General features: G+C 32.0%; 1 protein-coding gene and 1 non-coding gene across 3 annotated transcripts in view; one reads left to right on the top strand and one right to left on the bottom strand.

Moving 5' to 3' along the window:
- Positions 1 to 15,241, top strand: part of LOC123681107 (inositol hexakisphosphate kinase 1) — a 98,167-nt gene that overhangs the window by 14,348 nt on the left and 68,578 nt on the right. The gene's annotated exons all lie outside the window — the stretch shown is intronic.
- Trnat-agu lies at positions 7,996 to 8,068 on the bottom strand. Its single transcript has one exon. It is a non-coding gene; the product is annotated as a tRNA-Thr (tRNA).

The following is a 15,241-nucleotide window of genomic DNA, read 5'->3' as shown; positions in this document are numbered from 1 at the left end:
TTCCAAAAATGAATAAAATATTATAAAACAAATGTTATTTATTTTCATAGAATTATATTAAGACATTTGCAGTATTTCTTCTATAGTAATCCAAAAATATAAGTTTCTAAAGGATTAATATTGTTGATTATAATGATATCCTCAATTATATATTCTCTACATCAATATATATACCAAAATTGTTAGGTTTGTTATCTTGCAATCTATTTCATCAGTTTTTCGATAACTTATTCGTTAAGTAAACATTGTACATAATATTGTTCAGCAAATATATTTCAAGTTATTTCAATCCTTTTGGTTATCCAATGCAATTATTAAATTTATAAATATGTATTTTTGAATTGTACATATTAATATTTTCGATTTTTGTTCTCCCCAGAGTTCGACAATTCTTCTGACTTTATAATCTGCAAAACACATATAAATAGTAACAAAGAAATTTTCAATATCAAGTACTTACTTCTCTTAACCATACAAGATGAATTGATCTTGCTTGATTTTACCTCAGATTTCATGAAGCAGTTTCTTCTATACTATTGGATAAATTAGATATTTGATAACACAGGTTCTATATATTTCTATTTGGCAAGTTCCAGAAATTTCGATATTACTAGGTGTAGAGTAAATATTCTCAATTCTTATTGTTATTGTTCATGACTTCTGAGCAGAAATTAAAATGAGCGATGAATTGACAGATGTAGCCGTGGCGGAAAGTTCGTAGTACCAACATAGAATAATGAAATATCACCATGAAAACTGTGCGTTTCTGATATATTCTCGCACGATTTTGTTCTACAAGATGTGGAAGAATGAACGGAATAACCACAGAATTAGAGAAACAAAATAATCATTCAACTAATTTTGAATAGAAAGACCATTCTCTATTGGCAGACGCTCATCTCACTTCTGCAGACATGCAGGCTGAAAGTGCTCAAGAAAACTACGTCTGCGTTTCAGATTATGAATTTAACGTAGCGTTCGAGTGGTGTAGAACTAATTACTTATCTATCGTCAGCCTCGTGTTACGTGATAACGCAATACACATGCAGACATTCATTAATGCGTTATGTTTTGGCTATTCGATTGGACTTCGGTACTAGTAGACCAGTCAGTGGGGAGCTCAGACCGTAAAATATCCGATCGGATTGCATTTCAATTGTTCTACCTGTGGGTTTGTATCATGCCTGAAAAATTTTATACAGAAAATAGAGCAAACACTGAAATTATTTCGGAGCTAATTTGCGTTTGTTTATCCCGATTTATCCATTCATTCCTATTCTATTTGAATTGATTGAAACCACCATTTCTCGAAAAAAAGGAGAGTCAGGATCGAAACCAAAACATTGAACATGTATCTAACTCTACTTTTTTCCTTTTACCAAAAGTTAAACTTATCATCCTTCATATTCGTGAAGTTACTGATTTGTTAACCATTTTCTTAAATTTAGTAGGTTCAAAAATTGATTAGTTGTTATCGATGTTATTAATAATTTTCTCGTCATGAATTATAATTGAATAAAAAACTAGTATTCCTTAACATTTTATATTTACAGAAGATATATCATTGCGAAGAGTACAGTGCATCCCATTTTGGGTGAGACAGCCAGGTTTCTCGCTTGTTATTTAAGATAGAGCCTTGCGGTTTTCTTGTTCCTTTCCTACTTTTTTTGTGAAACTCAAGTTGGTCTAATCAGATTTTGCATAACTGTTTCCGATCAAGAGATACTGGGCGATTTTGGAAATTGATACTTTTCGGACCCCTCCTTCATCTCCGAAGTTAATAGAAATAATGCTGAGGTAAAAACTACGTCTGAATCAGAATTCTGCGTAGAATCCAGTGGCGTACTCAATTTTTTTTTCGGGGTATGTTTTTGAAGATTGAACATAAACCTATATTTTTTTATGGAACACCCTATATATCATTACTTCGTTGAATTCTTTATTTTTTCCCTTCAAAATGATGATTCATACGATGTAGGTAGGATGTTCAAAAATGTCAAAGAAACACTAAAACATCAAATAATGATGATTTTTTGTTAATGAGCAATGGATTTCTCATATGAAAAAAGGATCAATTGGATTGGATCATCACTAACATGAAAAACAAAACGTATGTACCTACCTAATAGCAACAAATGAATAATACAAAAATTCATAAACATTACATAATATCTTACAGATTAAACTGTTCAAATTGCTGTCCATTTTCCCTAATACATAAAATATACTACAGTAAAAGAATCAACAGTCCCGACGAATTTCGTGCATCAACAGAGGCAGTTTTCCAGGATTTACAAAAATGCCCTTTTATAATATTAAATGCAATCAGGCGTATTGAAAAGGTTTGTCAATTGTGTATTAGGGGAAAATGGACAGCAATTTGAACAGTTTAATCTGTAAGATATTGTGCGATGTTTATGAATTTTTGTAATATTTATGTGTTGCTATTAGGTAGGTACCTACGTTTTGTTTTTCATGTTAGAGATGAGTGTATTATCTTTGTTTGCTTACTTTACTATAAATAAAAATCACAAATGAAAATTATCCAATTGATTCTTTTTTCTATGGGAAATTCATTGCCCATTAACAGAAAAATCATCATTATTTGATGTTTTAGTGTTTTTTTAACATTTCTGAACATCCTATTTACATAGTATCATACATCATTTTAAAGGAAAAAAAATAGCGAATTCAACGAAGTAATGATATATAGGGTGTTCCATTAAGTGTTGAATCTTCAAAACCATACCCCGAAAAAAAATTGAGTACGCCACTGGATTCTACGCAGAATTCTGATTCAGACGCAGTTTTCGCCTCAGCATTATTCCTAATAACTTCGGAGATAAAGGAGGGGTCCGAAAAGTATCAATTTCCAAAATCACCCTGTATCTCTTGAACGGAAACAGTTATGCAAAATCTGATTAGACCAACTTGAGTTTCACGAAAAAGTAGGACAGGAACGTGAAAACCGCAAGGCTCTATCTTAAAAAAAAAAGCGAGAAACCTGGCTGTCTCACCCAAAATGGGATGCACTGTACACATTACGGAATTCCTATAAATTGATGTTTTTTGGAATCAAATAGTCTCCATCAAGTCAATGAGTTATTCGATTTTTATAGGGATTTTTTCATTTAAGTTCTCCTCATGATCGGACAATTCTCAATCAACTTTAGCTGTTATTTGAATTAATATTTCCTTGAACTTTTCCTGAAAATCAAGAATTTTCTGAATATTATATTATTCTCGGTCGAATAAAATGATATCAATACGATCAACACGAAAAACAACTAATAAATTCTACAGTGCTCAAGAGAGAGAGAGAGAGAGAGAACTTTATTGACTACACATCAAACGGCTATCGACAGAAACAGTGCTCAATTATTTTCACTTTCATTAAAGGACTCATCAATTCTCTATAATTCATATTTGTATGTCGTCATGCTTCGTAGCAAATAATTCATTTGACTATTTGATTAGGCTTTCAAATTCATGGATTTCGAGCTAGCAGGATCAATTCTGTATAGAAACTTTTCGTACCAAATTTAATGGAAATAGATTTGAAGTTTGCTAGAAAAGCAGTTTTTCTATGCATTAGCATTTGTTCGATGATTGTTATCTTCTGAAAGCTTCTGAGAAAACGTGACATTGACATCCTTTGTAAGTCCAGATGAACGGAAATAAGTGATAAAAAGTGTCAAGGTCGAATTTGAATCGGAAGCTTTGTTTTTGTAACATACCTTGTTATCTAATTGGAATATTAATGTTCTTCACCCCGTCTCTCCTAGGGATACATGCAGATTGTTTGCGAATTGGATGAATTTTTTTTGACTTTATTACCTACTGTGTTCCACCGCCTTCTTGACCATCATTTATAAAAAAGAATTCACTTGAGCATTTTTATTGTTTATTACATTCCACGTTTCCTAAATCATCTATTCGATTTAAATTTGCATCGGAAAAATATAATATCATTCATTTTTTTCTTTCCTAAAATACTTTTCATAGAAGAGTGTGGAGTTTTCCACACTAAATCTATGAATACAAATTTACCAATCCAACCAAACCAACACCCCCCGCTTTTTTGCTTAGTACAAAACCTACAACGATTCCGACTTGTATTTCTGCATTCTCTGCAGAATGCTTAGATTTATAAAATTCTTGTGAAGAGTTTTCTTGGGTTTTTTAGAACATGGTTCTTGACCAGTAAACAGTTATTTACTTTTCCATAAAATATATTCATTCCTACATATGTTTCGGCCATAAATAGCCTTTTTTAAGGAAAATACAACAATTCATCAGTTTTTTACTATTTTCGTCAAATTACATTTAATAAGTTAAAAATACAAGACACTTTGCATATATAAAACACAAACAGAAACTAACTCTACAGTTAGCGAGGCAGTTAGCTTCTATTAGGCCGGCAAATTGAGTCTCTGCCTAGGGATGCAGCTTGGCTAGATACGGCTCTGAAAAGTATATTTTCAAATACTCCTAAGAACTTAAAATTATTGAACGTTCATATATCTTCGACCTTTAGAAAGATTATAAAGAATTCGGTAAGGAAACTTCGACTTAACACTATTGTGTTAATTTAGAAACAAGGCCTAAATTATTTGTTATTCAAATAATCCTCAAAAATCATATTCTTGTCTCAAGGAGACAAGAATTGAAATTGATTCCAGTTTTTATTAGATAGATTTAGAAAATATGATATGTGTACTGATGAATTTATATTGTTTCTTTCGAGAATGTTATAATTTGCGAAACGAGTTTGAAAAATGGGTGTACGAATAGTTTTCAAGAATGAAGCAAGTTGTATATCACTAATTTAATTAAATCAGATCATCGATTGATAGAAACACTCAGGAAACATTAAACTATTTCTAAAAAATATTCATTTATCTCTTGATACATTCATTCAAGGATTTATTTTTTTCGTTAATTTGGAATAACTGTCGTCTACATTCACACGGATTTTGAGCGTCACTTAAGTATTCACACTGCTCCATTTGTCAGTTCGTATCGAGTTTGAGTTTTACAATGGATAAAAACAAAGAATATGTCTTTCAAATGACGTTTTGTGAGCCGAAGCGCTGAAAATCTGTTTTGTGATTTTAACAGCAGATCACAATATAAGAAGAAGGATCTTACTTTTACATTTGCATTTCAAATTGAAGTTCAAAAAATTTATGAAGGATGGAAAATATTATTAAATTAAAAATGACCAATAAACTCAATTCGAAAACCCGAAAAAACCTATATAGATAGACGTGATTATTGATATCGATATTCTATAGAATAAAGTCCTTCCTACTTTCAGTTTACAGTTCCTTGTTATAGATGTAATAACTAAATTATCAAGACAAAGACCAGCATTTATGTCTCCTTCATATATTTATAATGTCTCATAATTCATTTATCCACTTTTTGAACTTGTAACAAAAAAAAACTATATTATTCTAATTCTGTATATATATATTATATATTATTTATAGAATAATTTCCCTATATGTATAAAAAAAGAGGTCATTCACTCTCGGACGTTAAATTGGCACCATTCATTTTTAGGAATTCCACGCATATGATTATCGTCCTTGACAAAACGAGGGGTCACACTTTGTTTACAAACAATGTGGCTTCAAAATAAAAATTTTTCAATGGTAATAAAGGAAAGTTACGGGTCAAGAATTATATTGCAGCATCATTGACGTGAGTCTAGCTTTAAATATAGAAACAAACGATAATCGGGTGTGTATTCATGTTATATATTTTTTTATGGCATACAAATATTTTTAGGTTGAAAAAAATGACGTCCGAATGAAATTTTTTCGTAAAATTTCTTATAATACATAATAAATAAATGAATTTGTTAACATATCTGTCAAACAAAATTTGAGATCGTTCAGCAAATTTATTGTAACAACTCAGATAATTATCAACCGAGCTATCAACTGATGTTCCTTATCACTTTATCTATCTGTTATCTTTCACGCAAGATAATGTTATTAATCTTCAATTGCTTCGGTCTTTACTTGACGCTCGACTTGACGGAAATTCATAGATTAACTTTATTTGATCCATTATATCTTACAGATGTGAATCACGTTACAACAACAAATTCAAAAAAAACCTATAACCTACTATAAACTTTAAGCTTACAACCTATCCTAAAAATCCTTAACACTATCTAATAATTAATTACTCTAAAGTTCATTTAAATCTTCATCATCCATGAATTCTTTAACACTATAATAACATTTTCGAAGCAAAAATTTTTTTAACGATTTCTTTTGTTGTACAATATGCCTACTTTTCAAATATTGAGGTAATTTATTCCAGATTGTTAGTATATAATGGGTAACATTTTTCTGTATATATGTGCGTTCTGGTTTTTCAACACTTAAATAGGTCTTGCCCCTAGTATTATATTCATGTTTTAATTGGAAAGATATAAAATCATTATAATTATTGATTATATACATTACGCTTTCATATATGTATAAACTGTACAAAGTTAGTATTTTATAAGCAATAAAAACACCTTTACATGACTCATCAGGTCTCAATCTAAAAATACTTCTTAAACAATAAACATCTTTTTTGAAGAATGAAGATTCTATCAACTTCAACCGAATTCGCCCAAAAGATTATTCCATACCTAAGTCTGAACTGCACATAGGCATGGTATGCTGTCAGTGCCGCTTCAATACCAATCGTTCTCGACAGGCTTCTCAATACATAGCAATATCTTGCTAGGCCTGTGGCCACATGTTCGATTTGTGACCTCCAATTTAGGTTCTGATCAATGTACACCCCTAAGAATGATATGGACTCTTCAGCTGCAATATATTTATTTTTATAAGTAACATTCAAAGCATCCTGTTGGCTCCAATCTCTGAATAAAATCACCTTTGTTTTATTGACGTTTATTTCAAGGTCATTGTTTATAAACCATTCATCCATGTTCTTTAAGGCCTCCTCCAAACGAGTTCTACATTCATTAGCAGTGGTACCTGAACAAATCACCGACACATCATCAGCAAACATTACAGTATTATTTGTTGTGACCTGTATTAAATCATTGGTGTAGATTATGTACAGTAGTGGGCCTAGTATCGAGCCCTGAGGAACACCTCACCACCATATTGAATGAAATTGAATATTCATGAACAATAAATGATGAATAAAGGATAAATAGGACTATAATAAAAAAAAAAGATTTTACTAAATTCATTTTTTGATATTATGATCCACTGTAAAAATCACATCTGTTTGAAATTTTCCTTATTTCGACACACAAAACTTAATTTGAAAGACAGATTCTTTGTTCGATATTTTTATTTTTAACGCGCGGCATTCAAGATCCGAAAATATTATGCAAATTTCAAGTTTCCAGGTCCTTCCGTTCAAAATGTATGTATAGGGCCAGCCAACCGCGGCATTGAGAGCCTGATTGTGACATTTAATAAAACACCAGTGATCGACTCATCGACTTGAGTCTCATTCAATACTGCCTGATTCTACAATATGTACTACACAAATATGTTACATCTCCCTTTTTATTAGAAATAAATAAAATTTTCTGTAGATATATTATTTATAGATATATTATTTTCGACTCCCTAAACCTCGGACTAACATACTTGAGCAGGCTCCGGTCTATCGATTGTGCAGGGCTGCTGATGAACTTAAGTTTAATTTGTTTTTTTAGTTCGGGGCGGTTATTGTTTATTGTTGTATCATTGAATGTGTAATTTTGTTTGGATAATTGTTCATATTATTCATTGCCAATATGTTACCCTGTTATTGGGAAATTTCCTGTTGGGTAAAATAAACTTTTATTATTATTATTATTATTATTATTTACAGTAATTTTCCTTTGATGGGTTTCCTGATTTTTCTACCATATCTAGTTACATAGATTCTACGTGAATTTCCTATACTTTGAGTACTTGTAGATAAAGAATTACAATTATTTTGAACATTATTTTCTTCCTCCCCGAGCGGGGCTCGAACCCGCAACCTTCGAATTACTAGTCCGACGCTCTTACCGTTGAGCCATCGAGGAAGTTGAAGATACTCCGCAATGAGGAACCACTAATCCCAGAATCGAGTGTTAATATACCTTACGAACTATATATTTTTATGCTCCGTCGCGTATTTACTAAGATACAAATTTTCGAAATTTAAGGATTTAAAAAAACTACCGGTACTACTGGTTCTTTAGGAAAGTCAATTATTTTCTCAAGTTAATTCATATCGCTAATGGTAATCTACATTTCGAATGTGGTTATGCTCCAACGAGTACTTTCGGAGATAGGAATTTTCTCAGTTCATTCACATCGCTAAAAGTAATCTGAATTTCAAATATGCTTATGCTCCGACGGTTATTTCCGAAGATAGGAATTTTCGAAATTTGAGGGTTGAAAAACTACCCCTGGATCCCTAGGTTTATTCACATGGCTAGCAGTAATCTACATACCAAATATGGTTATGCTCTGACGCGTACTTCCGGAAATATGCATTTTTCAAATTAGATGTATGATAATTTGAATAAAAATGTTGCTAAAATATCCCGAGGTCTATAGGAAATCAATATTTCCTTCAACGTATATTGTCAATACTATACGGAACGGATGTAGTGAATATTTCCATAGGAAATCGTTATTTTGCCGCACGGCACGCCACGTGTCACCGCCTTCGGGTGTTTCCGTCGAACAGTATGCTGAAAACGGTCTGCTAAGTTCACACCGGGGACATAGTGACCGAATGATACGCCATCTGTTCGGAGACTAGCACACAATGAAACAGAAAACAATACATAATTTCAATCATTCGAGATATAGTGTGGGCCTACGAAAATAATGATATATAAATAATTTGCAATGTTGATGCGCGCTGGATTCATAGTAAAACATAATATTTTGTTTAAATGTCTTCAATTTTCGAATTGTGTGATGAGTTGGGGAGAGCTTTCTAGATGAAAATTCATAACTTTTTCGAATGAAGGAATACCACTTCCTGCTTTTATAGTGTGGTGAACAGAAGAAAAATGAATGAAATGGCATGGTCCATATAACTTGTCAGCCCTCGGGGAGGGGGCTAAATGCGATTTTGGGGGTATTTTCTAGTGAAGAATCCATAACTTTTTTTAATGAAGGAGTATAGTCGAAAGTCACTCGGAGGAAGCCAAAATATTTCGATTATACAAGGATTATTCAAGTTTCCAGAAATTTCTTTGCAACCAGCGAATTTCTTGTCTAACAATACTGTCAAATAAACCCCGGTATTTAGCGAATCGCGGTATCCACTTCAAAGGGACATCTGGACGAGCGTTCTTATGAACTCTAGTTCAAGTGACATTAGATATACTATACCGTTTTCTGCTTTTTTTAAAAGTGTTCAAATAGGTTTTGCAGAAAAAAATTACGGTTTTTGTTATTGAAGCATGACGGGAAGTTGAATCGATTGGAGTATGAGGTCGTTTAACAATTTTGAAATTCCAATTCTATATTTATCGTGTCAACCTTCTTTTAGAGGAAAAGAAGGTTAATACTCTGGAATCAATAAATGTTCTCGGAAATTGGCTATGTATACAAATGACTCAACCGCTTCGAATTTTTGTGTGGTCGCGTGGCATCAACAACAGCTATTTTCAGTGAGAATGCCATTGAGAAAAACAACAGGCGCCATATGAAAAATGATCATTCTATTTGGTGCGAATAAATATCTCGATAAATATATATTTGATGGCGAGTATTTGAGTATTCGACTTGATTACGATCCAAACGATAACATCCTTCTTCAGGACACCTATCAATTTTGAAACGCGCTTCAAGGTAACTTAAAATCGAGCTTAAAATATATTAGCAAAATGACTTCCTTAGTAAATAAAGTCAGTTGCCAAGCTAGAACAAGAAAAGCAAATATTTCGATACGAATGTGAATGTTTTCATAAATATATTGAAATAATAATTCATACCTTCTTCGGAAATAATAAGTGTATTTCAAAAATGGAAATTAATATTTTACACTATCGTTTACTTTTTTCTCAACCAAAGCTAAAGATCTCGACGCGAAAAAATATATAATAAATATCAAAAAATCCATTCAATATCTATAGGTCTTTAAGAAGAATCCTTGGTCTTTACTTTCTGAATAAAAAAAAATAACAAAAATTTATAACTCCGAAACGATGTATGACAGCTAGAATTTTTCGTTGAAAAATATTTCATTTCAATTTTATGTGAATAACGCTCAGATCCTGAGAAAAATTTTTTTTTCGATCCTGTGATCTACCAATTCACGATCGTTTTTCAAAAAAAGTACCTAAGGAGGTTTTCGTTATAGCTACGAATTGAATTGAATTTATTATTAAATCGCAAAGTGTGGACATAACAAATTCTAATCATTATTATTATTCTATATTATCATTCTATAGGCGAACGCATTGAGTTTTATTTTTGTTGTATACACATTTCAAAACTCTGAAAATTTCAGAGGAAGTTAAAGATATTTTTCCTCGAACAATTCTAAAGATTATTTCATTAGAAATAATAAATCCAATTAATACTTGACAAACCTTTACAGTAGTGATATTAATTCTGTTCATCCTAATCCTAATTTCTCGTTCTAAAAAAATTTTAAATCATTTATCGAAAACTTAACATAATCGTGGAATTGAAAACATAATATATCGACATGATGATACTAAAAATATGTTTTATCGCAAAATCCTAGCACTTCTTAGTTATTAATTTTTCAATATACAGGGTGATTCACCGGGATGGCCTATTAGACGTTTGTGGAAAACTAATCATGATTTTGAGCTGAAAATTTGCATATCGGGGTTTGAGACAATGATCTTTCTCCCTAAAATATTTTCAGATCTCTACAATTTCCCGGTATACCGGAAACAGACTTCTACCTCCTTATTTCAAATGGTACACCCAGTATATTATTGCATCATTAGATAGCTTTTTTGATGGCAATTTCGGTAATATTCCATAACTTGGGAAGAACTCAACGGTTCCTGAGATATTGGGATTCTCATGAAAAAAATGGTGGCGATGAAGATTCACATTTTTTTTTAATATTACCGCAGAAAGAGCTCATTCCAAAAAATTTTTTTTTCTTTTTCGATTCCGCAAATACGTAGTATTATGGGTTTGGGCCAAAAGTGTACAGGGTGTTTATAAGAGGATCATGAACTTGGACAACTCAAATTCATCAAAACTCAAGATTTTCAAATAAGAACCTATATTTTTTATTATTTCAGTCGATACTACGTCCAAAAATAGTGGAGTTTACCTAAGCAAACCCTATACCTAAAATGAATACTTTAAGAGTTATCGAGGAAGAACTTTAAATGAGGGAAAAACCGCTATTTATAACTGTTTGGCGAAGTCTGGGATTTCCGAAAAACACAGAAAGAAACTAAAATTCGATTTTTCATAACTAAATTTGACATATCAAGAATTGTAATGAATTATTCGTAATTGAAAATTGTATTGGTTTATGGATTTCTCAACAATCGCAACGAAAAATTAATTAAAATTCATGAAATGTAAAATTTAGTTATCCAAACATCGAATTTTAGTTTCTTTTTGTGTTTTCCGGAAGAAACAGACAGTTATTAACACAGTTATAAATAGCGGTTTTTCCTCATTTGAAGTTCTTCCCCGATAACTCTTGAAGTATTTATTTTAGGTATAGGGTTTGCTTAAGTAACCCCCACTATTTTTGGACGTAGAATCAACTGTAATAATAAAAAATTTAGGTTCTAATTTGAAAATCTTGAGTTTTAATGAATTTGAGTTGTCCAAGTTCATGATCCTCTTAAAAACACCCTGTACATTTTTGGTCCAAGCCGAAAACAGTCTTATAATACTACGTATTTGCGGAATCGAAAAAGATAAAAGCTTTTTCTGCTGAAATATTCAAAAAAATGTGAGTCCTTATCGCCACTTTTTTTTTCATAAGAATCCCAATAACTCATGAACCGTTGAATTTTCACCCAAGGTATGGCATATTGCCGAAATTGCCATAAAAAAAATGATATACTGGGTGTGCCATTTGAAATAAGGAAGTAGTGGTCTGTTTCCGGTATAACCGGAAGTTGTAGAGGTCTGAAAATATTTTAGGGAGAAAGATCATTGTCTCAAACTCCAATATGAAAATTTTCAGCTCAAATTTATTATTAGTTTTCCATAAACGTCTGATAGGCCATCCGGGTGAATCACCCTGTATATTTTGCCTTGGCTCAGATGTTAAACTTTTTTCTTTGATACTTTATTTGAGATATTTTACAACAAAATAATTAACCATATGAAATTTGCAGTGTGTTTAGTAACGATTTCGATCAGTAAATTATATTCTTATTAGTAATAATAATAAATTCAAATTATATGAAACTCCTCGGATAAAAATTGGATACTAAAGATCGCAAAGCAATGTTTTCGTTCAACCTTATTTCAACACGGTTGATAAGTTCAGAATAGTTGCTATGACCATGGAGACATATTCTGAATGAGGAACTATTTTATTCCTTTCTGAAGGTAAGACAAACCTTCGCTTTTCATTGGTTTTTTCCATGTTTGAAAACAATTGATCTCAGATGAATCACTTCAAATGAAATTGAATTTGAATTTATTATTATAGGAATGAAGTAGCACTCAAGTGTTGATCTTGGTTTTTGTTTCGAAGAAAAAGATTACCACATTAGAGATAATTTATAGCAATTGATTAGGTATGTATTATTATGGAGTGAAATCTCACCATAACCATAACCATAAAAAAAATCGTTCGTCGAAATGTTGGGAGTACGAATCAGTTGCTATGCAACTCTTGCTTCGAGAGTCAAATGCATGACTCAAAACTTTAGAATTCAAGAAATTTTTTTTTATATTACATTGAATCTTCAAATCAACTGAGGTTTATCCGTAGAATATAAGATTTAATACACTCAACAAATTTGAAATAACCTCGGAAATAACCATCAGACTGTCTCAAAGATAGATATAGGTAAGTTGTTGTATTCCTTCATACTTGAATGAACAGGACTCAGAACAGGAGATCTTCTGCTCAGTTCAGAATTTACTTTCTCGAGACAAAATGACGAAATTTCTTATTTATCCCTATTTCTGGTATTGTGTTGATGCAACTCATCAGATATCTCCAACAGTAAATCATTCTTTACAAGAATATTATTGATCGAAAAAAAAATTTTGACGACTACGTTTACTCATATCTGTAATGTAAGAAAAAGAGGTTTGATAACGAAGTTTGGAGCAAATTACTCGAAATAATTTTTTTAGCACCAATTCGATTGCCCTTATTTCATACTGGGTGTTCCTGAATTGGAGTTACGAAGGAAAATGATAATTGGATAATTTGGATAAAATGTCCCATTAACATGAGCCCGCAAACGCTTTGTTTTCGAGATACACGGTGTTTCTCGTAGTCCTACTTTTTTGTGATGCTTAACCAGTTTATCGAATCTTTATTAACCTTCGCTACAGAGATGGTAAATAGGTACCAAAACTCATAATTGATTCATTTATCACAGATAACTAACTAGATCCTTATAATAATTTGGATTTTACTGAGGATTACTATAGAGAGCTGTTTGAAATTTGAAATCAACAGCAGATACGACAAAACTACAAGAAACCAAAAAGTGTAGTACTAAACCAGAGTTTTTTCTTTTACTCTACCAGTAGTTCACCAAAAAATAGTTCTTGAGAGGAGCTTGCACCCTTCCGGAAAATATTCACCCTGTAGATTTGCATTTAAAATCAGCATATCCCATGATGAAAACTTTTAATTGGAATATCTATACCAATTCAAGTTGAATATCTTATGAAGGGAAGGTGATATGAGAGAAAAACTTGAACTTTAATACCTATATCTAAAACACAAAGCGTTTTTGCGAACTCATGTTATAGGACTTTTTTCTAGAAACACCCTGAAGATATAGTCAATTCAAAACTACAATATTTCAGTATTGAATTTTGTGACGAGAATGATACAAAAACCGAAAACAACGGGTGAGGGTACACCGATGATGATTGCAAAAATCACAGATGGCAAATAAGGGGCGATGCCGAGAAAGCGGATAGATAGAGGAAAATAATAAACCTCGGACATAGACGAGTTCGTAGTGCAATAAAAGTACTCGTCTTGAAAGCGATAATAAACTCATAAACCGTAAAGGGGTCCGATTTTTTACTGACGTATCGATTTCAAAGGAATGTAAAATGATTATTGGTTCATTTATGGAAAAATTTTCGTTCTTCGACTTTGCGAGATTTTTAAATTTCATATTTTGGAAATCTTGGAGGGTGTAATTACCCCCAGTACCCCCCTCTCATTTCTACGCCCTTGTTCTATTAGATATATGCAGCAAGTAAAAATTAATGTTGGCCACAAGAGAACAAATTTCAAGAGAATTATCATAAAACAATTAAAAAACCATCAAATTAAAATGAAAGTAGATTCAATGAGCAATTTCATTTGAATATTCATAGTTTGGTTGCAAATATTTTCGAATTAGAAAATTACCGCCCACACTTTTCATTTGACCCACATAGAAATTTATTCTCAAAAATACATTGAATAACACATAATGAAGCTCAAAAAATGCAAAGAAATTAGGCAGGTGTAACAAATTATGTTAAAGGCTTAAGAGATTACCACCACGTGGTTTTAAGCGCATCAGTCAAACTTTGGTACCCATTCATTTCCTCTCTGGCGCTCCTGCGATGAGCAAACTTTGTACGGTGTACATTCACATCATCTTCTTTCTTTTTTCAAACCATGAAGTAGAGGGCAGCGGCGTACAACAAATTTCACGAAATTATTGTTTTACCTCCTTTGTAATAATTTTTGGTAGGTTTTTTTCAAGAACATTTCAAAAATATATCAGGAAATGAGGGGGAAATGAAAGGCAATAAGGGGCAACGAGATGCAATGAGGGGCAATAAGAGGAAATGAGAGGCAATGTGAGGAAATGAGAGAAGATTAAAAGAAATTAATAGGCAATGGAGATTTATTCCCAATATTTTATTCTATTGAACAAACTCCAAAATAAACAAGATGGGTAATGAACAGAAATAACGAGTGAAATTATTCAAATAGGAGTAACGTGAAGCCACTTGGACAACCTCTTCGCTTACTTCACGTGTTGACTCGAAGATATAACTTAAAAAGTTATCTGAAGTACTGCCGTGCGAGCTGTACA

Source organism: Harmonia axyridis, chromosome 5 (genome assembly GCF_914767665.1).
Source record: "Harmonia axyridis chromosome 5, icHarAxyr1.1, whole genome shotgun sequence".
NCBI classification, from domain to species: domain Eukaryota; kingdom Metazoa; phylum Arthropoda; class Insecta; order Coleoptera; family Coccinellidae; genus Harmonia; species Harmonia axyridis.
This window is presented reverse-complemented; position numbering and strand designations above follow the sequence as displayed.